This window comes from Musca domestica, unplaced genomic scaffold (assembly GCF_030504385.1).
Source record: "Musca domestica strain aabys unplaced genomic scaffold, Musca_domestica.polishedcontigs.V.1.1 31, whole genome shotgun sequence".
NCBI lineage: Eukaryota > Metazoa > Arthropoda > Insecta > Diptera > Muscidae > Musca > Musca domestica.
Genome location: NW_026712309.1, coordinates 593,728 through 608,325, shown reverse-complemented (window position 1 = coordinate 608,325; position 14,598 = coordinate 593,728). Strand labels below are relative to the sequence as shown.

The window sequence follows — 14,598 nt, the reverse complement described above, 5'->3', positions numbered from 1 at the left end:
ATCATGAATATTATTCACAAAAAAGTATAAAAAATTCACTTTTAGATGTTTTAAATTTTCCGGATAAATGACTAATTGCAATAAATGACTATCGAACACATAGTTTGTACGTCAACACGCTATGAGGGGTTCATTGGGTAAGCCATGAATTTTAAAGCGGAATGTTTTTATATTTCATTATGACTCCAAAAAAGACTTTATTATTTTCATAATTGATAATAGTTATATACATTTTCTTTCGTTATTTTTAAAATTTCGTAGAATGACATCAAAGCGAGCACCGTGTAAGTTCTCCAAGTCCAACCTTAAAACGATTAATTTAACTTAAGGTCTATAACTGAACTTTTAACATTAACAAATTGTTTGCGGAAATATGTACATAATATGCCATAGGTAGTATGTTGCATTGTATTTGTTGTGATTTACTATTCACACTCTTATCGCGATTTTCCACATTGTTAACCGAATGACACTGAATACAAACGACAAGAAAATTCAAAACAAATGAAAACAGAATCAAAGAAAACAATCGTAGAAACAATAGCAGAAAATATAGTGTGATAGTCACACGTAGCATTGACACTCAAAAAAATTGGCAGTTGATTTTTAGGTTTTTTATACCCTATACCACAAGGTGGTCAGGGTATTATGTCTTTGTGCATTTGTTTGTAACAGGCAAAAGGAAACGAGATAGACCCATAGTTCCTTTTGATGATCTGCATAGAATCATATTCTGAGTCGATTTATGCATGTTCGTCCGTCTGTCCATGTATTTTTGTAAACAAAGTACAGTTCGCATTTATTGCCCTATCTAGATGAAATTTTGCACAAATCATTTGTTTGGCCCAAGGACGAACCCTATTGAAATTGGAGATAATTGGTCAAAATTTAGATATAGCTCCCATATATAGGGTTGCCCATATTCGACGAACCCATCTGGCAACGCCATAACTTTTGACAGAGATGTCACATCGCTTAATGACATACCGCGTTTGAAGCGTCAGTCCAAGCAGATTTTTACCATGAACCAATACACGCCACGCGAGCGCTCTGAAGTAGCTGAAATTTACAAGAAGTCAATTGTGAAAACTCAACGTGCTTTTAAAACATTAAAAAATGTGAGAAGTGCGCCTTCTTAGAACACCATTAAGCGTTTATACGAAAAATTTGCGACTGGTAAGGCTCTTTCTAATCCCAAGAACATCCCAAAAATGCCGTTCTCAGCAGTTGGTCATGGCTCGGTCCACTTTACAACGGATTATTCGCATTGATTTGCATTTGTTCCCGTACAAAATTCAATTGACGCAAAGAATGTTGCCTGCGGACAAGCCTCGTCGATTAGAATGGGCCCAAAGGTCCGTCGAATATGGGCAACCCTTATATCTTCGTCCGATTTGCTTTTTATTGTGCACCAAACGTGTAATATCAGTCCGAATAGCATGGAATTTTGCACGTACGATCGGACCTCAAAATAAGTATGTTAAATTTGATCGAAATCGGTTCAGATATACCTATAACTCCCATATATATTGTTCATCCGATTTGTTATTTTTGTCCTCTGCAGCCGTAATATGCACTCTGTAACAACAATATTTGGGGAAATATATCAAATACTGCTCAGAAATACCTTTGCTAAATTTTATCGAGATTGGTTCAGATTTGGATATAGCTCCCATATATAACTTCGTCCGATTTACCTTGGATTGTGCACCAAACGTCTAATATTTGCCCAAATTGGATGAAATTTGGCACTTACGACCGAATTGAGTCTAGAAGTTAGTATGTCAAATTTTAAAGATCGGTTCAGATATAGCTATAGCTCCCATATATACTGTTCATCCGATTTGTTATATTTGTTACCCACAGCCGTAATATGCACTCCGTAACAAAGGTATTCAGGGAAATATATCAAATACAGCTCAGAAATATCTTTGTCAAATTTTATCGAGATCGGTTCCGATTTGGATAAAGCTCCCAATATTTTTACCCGGTTTCAAATTAATTGTGCACCAAATGGCAATACAAGTCCGAATTTAAAAGATACAAATGCTTCGGCATATTTAGTTCTTTGAACTTTAAATTATAATTAAAATCATAGCGTGTATGATTGAATTTTCCAATAAAAACTTTTAATTGTTATGTGGAGCTCTATTAAATTAGCAAAGTGGTGTAGGGTATCATAAAGTCGGCCCCGCCCGACTTTAAGACTTTCTTTACAGTTTTTTTTTTAATACATGGGAGGCATTTGTGATGGAACTCAAGTGTTTAGTTCGAGATCGATACATTCTACTTTCAATATTAGGGATCAAAAATATCATGTCTTTAAGCAGATAACAAAATGATTTTCGTAAAGATCACCCAATTCGCAAAAAATACCCCACACCACTTTGTGAAAAAATACAGATATTAGAGTTCCGAAATATTGAATCACTTTTAATTTAGTTGGTAATTGATATTGAAAGCTTAAAGTACAAATATATGTTACATACTATTCTTTTAATTAAAGAACGGCTGGCATGATTTTGACAATTTACATTAATTAAAAAAAAAAAAAAAAAAAAAAAAATGAAAATATCCTCCGGAAATTCTTCTGAAACTTTTAAAATACCTTAAGTTGCAGGTGTAATTGTACGAGAGATTGTGAGCAATAGTGAGTAATTATCAAACGGTTACCCTTAATTATTAGGTGGACAAAAGCAAATGTCTTCTAAACGTTGCAAATACAAAACTCAACATTGTGGTTCATTTTATTGTATGGGGCTTTTATTAATATAGACATGCTAAATCTTTTTGGTTTCTAACTGACAAATTGAAGGTGAAAAATATGATCAGAATCTTTAAAACCCTTAAAATCTACTGGTACGTGAACATGTATTGACATTTTGCCTTAGGTATTTATTTCTATTTTGAAATTACTACCGAAGTATTATTGAATTGAATTAAATTGTTCAAATTATATGAGCCAGATCTGTAAATGAGTATACTTTTAAATATAGGCATTAAAACACTAAAACTATAGGCTGACTACGCGGACCGAGACAGCTAGTCTTTTTATAAAAAATTGTCATTGTCCTCTAAATATTGGTTGTAAACATCATAAACTCGGTATATTTATGATCAGCATATCTGTTGAAATCACGATACAGACCACATTATTTGACCTTAGACGTAGCATGGTTGGCATTGAAAATGGTCCATTTACAAAAGCCCCAAAAGCCCGCATTTCGATGTTTTAAGCCACATTTTATCACGGAATTATTTCAAGTTGTGTATTAGGAATTGGTCACGTTCCACATCTTGTGGCATAACATTGGAAATATACGTTTGACTATAGCGTAAATATAACGGTACCTCCCGATATTCGGTATTTTCTTGATTTAGTCTAAATTTTTTTCACGAACATTTTTGGAATTTGGTATTTAGAGTTTGTAATGGGTTTTAACTTCTGTGGAATATTATATGGCATATGACACGTTTTCCTATAGCCTTCCTAACTGTAACTCTCGATATTCGTTATTTTCACGGAATTGTTCCAAATTTGGTAACGGATTTTATAAGTGTTCCTTTAATGTGTATATAACGGTACCTCCAAATATTAGGTATTTTTACGATTTATGAAACATTTTTTCGAGTTTGTTCAAAATTCGGTATTTGTAGTTTATTATGGTTTTAACAAAACATTGTCCCTTTTGGTCCACGGTTTCTACATAAAGATACCCAGTATTAAAATTACGTATTTAAAATTCGTAATGTGTACTACAACCTATGACGAAAAATTGTCTATACAGGTCCATGTCTTTGTATAAACCACATATTACGTTTTTAATTTGAGCGGTATTTTTCGGCGGATTTTTTTTTTTTTTTTGAAATTAAATGATAAACTTTATATCCCTCCATATTATAAGTATAATAAGATGCTGTTTATCATACCCTCCTCCATAGTATGGAGGGTATTTTAAGTTCGTCATTCCATTTGTAATACCTCGAAATATACATTTTAGACCCCAGCATAAAATTCTATGTCGATTTTGCGATATACGTCCGCCTGTCGGTATTTCCGTCTGTGGAAATCGCTCTAGCTTCCGAACGAAATGAAGTAGGTTGATAAAATTTTACTCAAATATATATTATGTCTGCAGGACTTTTGATATTGAAAATGGGCTATGTAGGTCCACGTTTTGGTACCCCATACAATGGTACCTCAATATTTTCGGTATTTTGGTGGTTTAAGCGACTTTATTCACCGGAAATGTTTCAAATTTGGTATTTGAAGTTCGTAATGGATACTACAGCCTATGCCAGAAAATTGTCTGTGCAGACTTATGACAAAAGTTGCCTATGCAGATTCACGGTTGTCACATAGACCTAATATAATGGCTACATTCGGTATTTATAATATTTTAACAGAATTTTTAACGGATTTTATTTCGTTCCAAATGGTGGAGGGTATTAAAGTTCCGCTATCTTACTTGTTTTTAAATACATTATTCATTTTTTTAATTATTGATTTAAAACTAAATTAAAAAGTAACTAAAAATTCAGAAAGAGCATATCGGAAATTTTAAAATAATCTATTTCCCAAAAATAACAAAATTTACTACTACTATGTCAATAAATTTAAATTTACCAACTGGACCCAGTAATTCAACTTTGTATTGTAAATTGCAAATAATTTACAGATTCCCAAAGAACGTATTGCATTGATCTGCCTTAATGTCACAAGGAACTACAGAAATCCCAAATCATTCGCAACATACCAAGTAACTTTTTTCGGTGTACTTTTCCGCCGCATGTGACATACGGCGGATGACACTGAAATTGTTTGAAAATTCAATTTCTTACCTTTTCTTTCTCTCCGATAAACAAATGGTATTTTCTCTATGATGGACACTGGACACTATTAGGTTAGGTTATTTAGTTTTCAAAGCACACATTTATCGATTTGAATATTAAATAAAGAAACAAAATAATTATTTTCGAATCAATTAAACTGATTAAATAATCCAAAAAAGAGTTACGTTGCCGAAAATAATGCCCGCACAACAAATTTATTGCTGGATTTCAGCAAACATTTCACTTTTTTCCAACTCTGCTCCTATCAAATCAATTGATATTCAGTTTGTGGCACTTTTGATACGGTAGCAACATTTGGTGGGTGCATGCAAACAACAACAACAACCAGCGACGGTAGCAGAAAACACAACAGCAACACCAACACCGACTTCAACAATCAAAGGTTTTCTTTAGCGTTTCAAGCCCCGTTTTATTTTAATTCTGTTAAACGCTTTTTTTGTATCGCTTACAACCTCTCCCGTCCAATTTGAAAAACCAACTGAAGCTCGTAACTCAAAACTAACCCTTAAAGAGGCGGAGGTTCGTGCATCACAACTTTGTTGAATTCCGCGTCTGACCATAGCATAAAGAAGAGGCGCAAAAAGTACGTGTCCGCAGAGAAATAAACCAAAAACAAAATCGCCAGCACCATCTCGTTGTAAGCGATATAACGCTAGTCATAACATATTTTTTTAACACTGGTCTACAACATTTCACTATTGAACGTACATTGAAAGTTTCAGTCGATTTTCCGACAGATATATAGAGCAGGGGTTAGACCTTAGTTTAGTTTCATAGCAATTTGCAATCTTTGGTCTAAACCGCTCACAAATCGTCAAAATGATATATTTTCGTCTGGAAGGTACCGATATACCTTATATTCAGACTAGATGTAATGTTTTCAGAAATTCTGACCTGTGTGAATTTATCGGTCACAAACAAAACATATTTTTAAATTTGCAAAAATTGAGAAACAATTCTCCGAAGAAAAGGTTTTGCACAGAATGGGCCGATATAGTGGATTATAGATCCTATTATCTCATACAAATATTAAAATTTTTAAACAAATCGGATACTCTTTCATCGTTTTCTGTTTGTGGTGGAATGCAAGTTCTGAACAAAATTTTACAATTGTATTTTTTTATACCCTCCACCAAAAAAAGTATGGAGGGTATATTAAGTTCGTCATTCCGTTTGTAACTCATCGAAATAATCATTTTAGACCCAACAAAGTATATATATATTCTTGATCAGCGTAAAATTCTAAGACGATTTAGCCCTGTCCGTCCGTCTGGCCGTCTGTTATAATCACGCTACAGTCTAAACGAATTAAGATAGGAAGCTAAAATTTTGCACAGATCTCTCTTTTGTGCACATTTTTCAATGGGATTGCCTGAAATTCCACAAAAGGAGTCCCTTGTGGGCATTTTACCCCCTCAAAAAGAATTGTCTATACAGGTCCACGATATCGTATATCCCCCATATAACTGTACCCCCCGACATTCGGTATTTTGATGATGTTAGCCACATTTTTCAATGGAATTGTCTTAAAATCCACACAAGTAGTTCCTTGTGAGTACTTTACCCCCTGAGAGAGAATTGTCTATACAGGTCCACGATATCGTATAGCCCCCATATAACGGTACCCTCTGATAATCGGTATTTTGATGATTTCAGCCACATTTTTCAATTGAATTGTCTGAAATTAAACACAATGGGCTCTTTGTGAGCACTTTACCCCCTGACATAGAGTTCTCTATATAGGTCCACAATAGCGTATATCCCCCATATAACGGTACCCCCGATATTCGGGATTTTGATGAATTTAGCCACATTTCCCAATGCAATTATCTGAAAATCCACACAAGGAGTTCCTTGTGAGTACTTTACCCCCAGACATAGATTTGTCTATAGAGGTCCACAATAGCGTATATCCTCCTCCCGATATTAGGTATTTTAAAGATTTTAAAAGAATTTTCAATGGATTTTATTTTTTTGAATATTTTCTAATTCGTTCCAAATGGTGGAGGGTATTCAAAGTTCGGCCCGGCCGAACTTACTGCTTTTTTACTTGTTTTAATTCAATATTTTACCCTTTGTAGGGGGTGGGTGCGTACTAATATGGAAGGGTTTACAACCTGTTATATATTACGATATGTTTCCTTCACTCAGTATGAAATTCTTATTTCTTATTGCATAATGTTGATATTTTTAACAAGAAGCTTCAAGTTGAGATAAAAAAAAACTGCAACCAAAATTAAAAACCAGTAAAGAAAGGCCTAATGTCGGGCGGGCCCGACTTTATGATACCCTACACCACTTTGCTAATTTAGTAGAGCTCCACATAACAATTTAAAGTTTTTATGGGAGAATTAAATTATACACGCTATGATTATAATTATAATTTAAAGTTCAAAGAACTAAATATGCCGAAGCATTTGTATCTTTTTAATTCGGACTTGTATTGCTCATTTGGTGGAAAATTAATTTGAAATCAGATAAAGATATATATGGGAGCTAAATCCAAATCTGAACCGATCTCGATAAAATTTAGCAAAGATATTTCTGAGCTGTTTTGATATATTTCCCTGAATATCGTTGTTACGGAGTGCATATTACGGCTGCGGAGGACAAAAATAACAAATCGGATGAACAATATATATGGGAGCTATAGCTATATCTGAACCGATTTCGATCAAATTTGGCATACATACATACATTCGATCAAATTTGGCCTAATTTGGTTGTATGTGCAAAATTCCATACTATTCGGGCTGATATTACACGTTTGGTGCACAATAAAAACCAAATCGGACGAAGATATATATGGGAACTATATCTAAATTTTGACCGATTATATCCAATTTCAATAGGGTTCGTCAAATCGAAACGTCAAAACAAATGATTTCTGCAAAATTTCATCTGGATCGGACAATAAATGCGAACTGTACTTTGTTTACAAAAATACATGGACAGATGGACGGACCGACAGACGGACGAACGGACGGACATGCATAAATCGACTCAAAATGTGATTCTATGCAGATCATCAGAAGGAACTACGGGTATATCTCGTTTCCTTTTGCCTGTTACAAACAAATGCACGAAGACATAATACCCTGACCACCTTATCATTATATTGTTTACAAGCGCACAAAAGCATTTTGGTGAGAATTTTCCAGAAAAAAAGTTTTCGTGATGGAATTCAAGAGTGATTGTCTGATTTCTTTATATTTGGCTGGAAAACCACAATCGTTAGAGCACTCCAGCATTTAAATGTGAACAAGTCTTTTGTGTCTCGTACCATCGCTCGTTACTGCGATACTGGTAGCGTAGCCCGACGCCAAGGAAGTGGACGGAAGAAAACAGCAACATTAGCAGAAATGGTTCAAAAAGCAAAGAAGCGGTTTAATCGAAACCCGCGTCGTAGTGGCCAAAAATGGCTCGTGAGCTGAACATGTCGCAATATTCCATTCGGCAAATATTGAAACATGAGCTCGGGGTAAAGCCATTGAAATTCCAAAAAGTGCAAGAACTTACACCGCAACAGAAAGAAAATAGACTCAAAAGAGCCAAAGAGTTGATTCGCTTGGCCGAAAGTGGTGAACTGGCGAGTTTGGTTTTCTCCGATGAGAAAACATTCGTTGTACAGCAGTTTTGTAAGTAAACAAAATGATCGTGTTTACTTGCCAAAAAGGTCACCATGGTGATTGTGTGGACCGCCAAAACAGCTGATGGCCTCTCTCCGCTCGTACTAATTGACCGAGGTATCAGAATAAATGCCGAATATTATCGCGAAAATATTCTGAAGGGTTTATTAAAGCCTTGGACACGCAAACATTTTGGGCCCAGACCTTGGACACTCCAAAAGGACTCAGCACCATCGCACTCAGCACGCGCCACCCAAGAATGGTTACAAAATGTGGTTCTTCGCTTCATTTCCAGCGTACAATGGCCACCAAAATCTCCGGATACCAATCCGTTAGACCATTGTGTCTGGAGCATTTTGGAATGCAAGGTTTTCACTAAAAAATACCAAAGTGTCGATTATCTCAAGCAAGTGGTTCGGCGGGAATGGGCCAAAATACCGCAGAGCAACATTTGGGCAGCGTGTGACGGTTTCATTGGTCGTTTGAAGGCCATAATTCATGCCAAAGGTGACCAATTCGAAAAAATTTAAACTTATTCTAAAATTTGATGCTATTTCCGGCATTTTTTGCTTTCATTCAATAAAAATTAAAAAATATGGGGTTTGTTGCAGTTTTTATCTCGCCCTGTATATTGGAAAATGCTTGAAGGCTACTCTACTTTGCTTAATTTATTGTATTTTGACTAGCAGTTTGTGAGCGGAACTTGATAAATATATGTTTGCAAATAGCACTGAACTGAACCGCAGCGAATCAAAACCACGGTTCGAGCCTTAAAGATCGAGCCATGGTTCAAAATGTAGTGTGAACCACTGAACTTGAGCCTCAAATTAGAAATTTGAAACGATTCCTGTTAATGTCTCTCGGAATCGTTATTTGGGGGGCTATACGAAGATGTGGACCTGCATACACAATTTTTTGTCATAGGCTGTAGTACCCATTACGAACTTTAAATACAATATTTGAAAAAAATCCGGTCGAAACTGTCGCTAAAATCATCAAAATACTGATTATCGGCAGGTAGCGTTATAACGGGGATGCGCAATATCGTGGTCTTATATAGACAATTCTCTTCTAGTGGGTAAAGTTTGGATTTTCAGTCAATTCCATTGAAAAAAATGGCTACAATCATCAAAATACCGAATATTGGGGGCATACCGTTATATGGTGGACTATACGATGTCGGGGACCGATATAGCCCGTTTTTTGAACTTGACCTGCCTGCAGAAAAAAGACTGATCTTAGTCAATTTCAGCTTCCTATCTTTATTCGTTTTGACTCTAGCAGACAGTCGGGCGGACGGACAGAGCAAGATCGTCTTATAATTTTATGCTTATCAAGAGTATCATCTGTCGAGCATATTTCGATGAGTTACAAACGGAATGACGAACCCAATATACCCTCCATACTATGTATGGTGGAGGATATAAAAATATTAGTAAGGTAAATATTTATCTTATAAGAATATAAAGTTCTAAAGCAGAGCTAGTTGTTGGAAATTGTGTCGGAAACATCTGAACTACCGAATATCGGGAGGTACCGAAACTCATCTGAAAACATACAAAATACCACAAATCGAGAGGTACCATTAATGGAGTCTATATCAAACAGTGGATCTTTCTAATCACTTGTTTGGACAGTGTGTCAGGATTCTTCAATATACTGAGCATCAAACGTTTCATTAAATGGGAACCCTATCCAATTGGAGAGAGAAATATAGCCCATTTTACGAAGCATATTAGTGCCACAAATTAAATATTCTGAATCCTATTTTAATTTAAAAAAAGGGAGACATCAATAAAAACTTCTATGAATAAGAAGAATAAGAAGTAGGCGCTAACAGTGACAAATTTTCACAATTTTAAATACGTGTTTCTTACGTAAGTGAATATCGAAGGAAACCTCCATTCAAAATAGAGTTTAAAAATGTTTACTCACAAAAAACCCATTTAAAACCATTTAAACCCATTTTGCATTCACTTTCGTTCGCTTGATATAATATTCAAACATTTTGCAGAAAAGTGTATTCGGTTAAGAAAACTGTCACATTTTTGCAATGTTTGTTGATATCATATTTCATGGTGTTGTTGTGTTTGCACATATCGAAGAAAGCTATTGTGTGCGGACATGAATGAAAATGGCTTGTCTTAATTTCAGTTAGCCAGCCAGCCAGTCCGTCAGTCATCTATTTGTTTTTGTTTTTATTTTTCAGTTTATTTTATTTTGAAAATGTAAACAAATAAAGTTGAAACGACCATCCGTTCGTTGGGAGGGGAAGAAGTGGAGATGTAAATAAAGGCACTGGGTGATGCAAAGAAGTGTAATTTGTAGTTGTGGCAATACTGTATCAAAGCTGGCAACAGATGATGGGGTTAAGTCGCAACTAAGTAACGTAGTTGGGACAAAATCCACGTAAAACCAGCGAATTCTACAACCGCAAAACAGAAGACATGGTTTATATTTTTGTCTTCAGGGGAATAACTGAAGTATGATGATATCGGACCAAATGACCTAAAATCAATTTCACAAATGTAATTTAAAACAAGTTAAAAAGCCGAACTTTGAATACCCTCCACCTTTTGGAACGAATTCGGCAATTTTCAAAAAATAATATCCGTTAAAAACTCTGTTAAAATCTTAAAAATACCGACTGTAGCTGTTATATTAGGGTCTATACGACAACATGGACCTGCATAGGTAATATTTGTCAGAAGCTATTACAATATTCAAATGCGGAACTTGAAAAATATAATGTAGTATAATAATTTATAATGTAGCTAAAACCATCAGAATACCGAATATAGGGAGGTACCATGGGGGTTATAAAACGTGAACCTGCATAGACAATTTTCTGGCAAAGGCTGTAGTATCAATTACGAACTTGAAATACAAAATTTGAAATAATTTCGGTAAATAATGTCTCAAAAATCATCAAAATACCGTATATCGGGATGTACCGTTATATAGGGGCTATACGAAGACGTAGACCTGCACAGACAATCTCATGTCATAGGCTGTAGCATCCATTACGAACTTCAAATACCAAATTTAAAACAATTCCGGTGAATACTGTCGCTAATATCATCAAAATACCGATTATCGGGAGGTACCGGTGTATAGGGGCTATACAAAACGTGGACCTACATGGCCCATTTTCAATATCAAAAGTCCTGCAGACATAATATACATTTGAGTAAAATTTTATCAATCTACATAATTTCGTTTGGAAGCTAGAGTGATTTCCGCAGTCCGACAGACGGGTGGACATCGCTAAATCGACATAGAATGTTATGCTGATCAAGAATATATAAAAACTTTGTGGGGTCCAAAATGTGTATTTCAAGGTGTTAGAAACGGAATGACAAACTTAATATACCCTCCATACTATGGTAGAGGGTATAAAAAGGTGGGAAGGTGTAAATTCGTTTAAAAAATTTGGATATAACCCTCGAAAATCTCAAATCAGATACTGATATGATAGCTATTCTTATTCTCAATGTAAAATATTGAAAATATATAATTTTGTATCTCACCTGGACTCTTCGACAGGCCATATCAATATCTTATTAAAGTAATAACTCATTCCCCGCTAAACGGCTATAAAATAGCGTTGGCGTTTTATTTGTCACCAAATTAACCATTAACAATGCATACAGTTCGATTAACATTCGAACCATTGTTTGTTCCTTGGAGCACGGGTGCTTAATGATTATGACACCTATTTTGTATTTGTCACGACCTACAAAAAAGTCTCCTCCAATACCATCAACACTTAATCTCTTCTCTTCAAATAGCCGCGGTGACATGTGAGTGCGTTTGTTTTGTTTTAATTTTGTAAATGACTCGAAGTAATTTCGAAAAAAAAAAAAAACAAAGAACTATTTGGGGATAGGTGATTGGATTGGTTGTAGTTTTTTTCATTGCTGCCGAGGTAATGGTCTGCCAGAGTATTTTAAGAATTGTTGAAAGTAATTTTATTCAAATGAATAAAATTTCGTTTGGTGAAATGTAAATATTTTGAATTTAAGCAATTAAATGGACTTTAGGCCATAGATGTTGCAAATTTTAAAAGATAGGCGTATGATTATTCTTGATTTTTGAAAACTCGTACTAAAAGGGCATGAAAACTACTAAAATGTACTAAAAATTAAAAAAATTGTATTGGACAAACGGTATAAACTAGAAATTAGGAATGAGAGTCACTGATGGAGTGCAGGATGGATGTAACAAAGGGTTTTTGAAAATTCGAGCTGTTAGGTTACAAAAGGCTCTGAAATGGTACCATTTGGTATTATGTGGACGGATAGAGCTAAAATCTTGGATTTGGTATGATAATCCAATTGGAAAGCAAGTTTGATATATAAAGGTGGTTTTGGAAACGATGATTAGGTGTGCGAAAAATACAAAATGGTACTAAATTTGAAACACTTTGGTTGAGGTCGAACGGATGAAGCTCGAATTTTGAAATTTTGTTGGTGGTTGTGATAAAGTTGTGGATACTAAAAGTGTACGAAAAGTGCTTAATGGTACTAAATTTGGCATTGGGAGAAGTGATCCTCTAATATTGAGATCTCTGTTGGTATCTGAAATTGAGGTATGGAGGTTGTTGTAGAAATGTGTGCTATAATTGTTCGAAAAGTACTAAGTGCTACTAAATTGGGTATTGGCTGAAGGAATAGAGTTGGAATACCGAACTTTGAAATTGAGACCTCTGTTGGTGAGATATGGAGGTGGTTTCAGAAATCTGTACTGTAATTGTGCAAAGATTACTGAATGGTTCTATATTTGGTGAAAGGATAGAGCTGGACTCCCTAAATTTAAAATGGTTTTCACTGTTGGTGTCTGTGGTTAAGATATAGAGGTGGTTTTGGAAATATATACTATAATTGTTCGAAAAGTGGTACTAAATTGGGTATTGGCTGAAGGAATAGAGTTGGAATCCCGAAATTTAACATTGAGGTCTCTGTTTGTGCCAGGAATTGAGAAATGGAGGTAATTTTGGAAACATGTACAATAATTATACGAAAAGTACTAAATAGTACTAAATTTGGTATTGGTTGAAGGCATAGAGCTGATATCATGAATCTATATCTATAAAAGTGGAAAATGTTTGTATGTTTGTTTGTAATTTATGGACTCGAAAACCGCTGAACAGATTTTCCTGAAAATTTCCAAGCATACTACCACATCGCCTCAAGGTAAGATAAGCTATATAAATTTTTGAAATATCACTTGGAACTGGAGATATAGCATCAGAATCGGAGGTACCTCCCAAAAAATTACTTTTGCACTTATCTATTAATCGATTACAGATACAGTCTCCCAATTCTGAATGTGTAAGGGGATTTGGAACAAAAATAAATTTACCAAATTATATTGAAATCGGTTCAGGTTTGAATATTGCTCCCATATATATTTTCAACAGATTTCTTTTATTTGATGTACCAAACATGATATATATGTTCGATTCCAAAAAAAAAAAAATAAATGTGTGATGGGATTTTATCAGAAAACAAATTTATCAAATTATATTGAAATCGGTTCATGAGATTTGATCGGAAAATAAACTTGCCAAATTATATTGAAATCGGTTCAGATTTGGATATAGCTCCCATATATATTTTTATCCGATTTCATGTATTTGATGATTAAACATGCTGCGTACGCCACATTTCAATGATATTTGGAATGTGTGAAGGAATTTGTCTAAAAAATGTGGTAGCCTTATTGTATTGAAATCGGTTCAGATTTAGATATAGCTTCCATATACATTTTCGGCAGATTATACATATTTGATGTCCGATCCAATGAAATTCGGACAGAGAGACGAAATTTGGTACCAAATTGCCAAATTATATTGAAATCGGTTGAGGTTTGGGCGTAGCTCCCATATATATATTCTCGGCCGATTTCACATATTTGACGCACCAATTTCATTGGTAGACCGATTCACATATTTGACGCACCAATTTCATTGGTAGACCGAGCTATTTGTTTATTTACTCATTTTTTTAATTTTTAATTTTTGAGTTTTTGGACCAAAAAATATTCATATATAAAATGATATATATATCCCCCATATAACCGTACCCTCCGATATTCGGTATTTTTATGATTT

General features: G+C 34.8%; 1 protein-coding gene across 3 annotated transcripts in view; it reads right to left on the bottom strand.

Annotated features, from left to right (window-relative positions):
• The window catches only part of LOC131803601 (beta-glucuronidase-like), a 97,629-nt gene that overhangs the window by 28,703 nt on the left and 54,328 nt on the right, over positions 1–14,598 (bottom strand). Inside the window, exon 1 of one of the 3 annotated variants that reach the window (XM_059124991.1) lies at positions 4,843–5,305. The exons of the other annotated variants lie outside the window; for them this stretch is intronic. The gene's annotated coding sequence lies outside the window, so the exon portion shown is untranslated. Of the gene's footprint in view, positions 1–4,842; positions 5,306–14,598 lie in introns of those variants that run through there. 3 annotated transcript variants of the gene reach the window in all.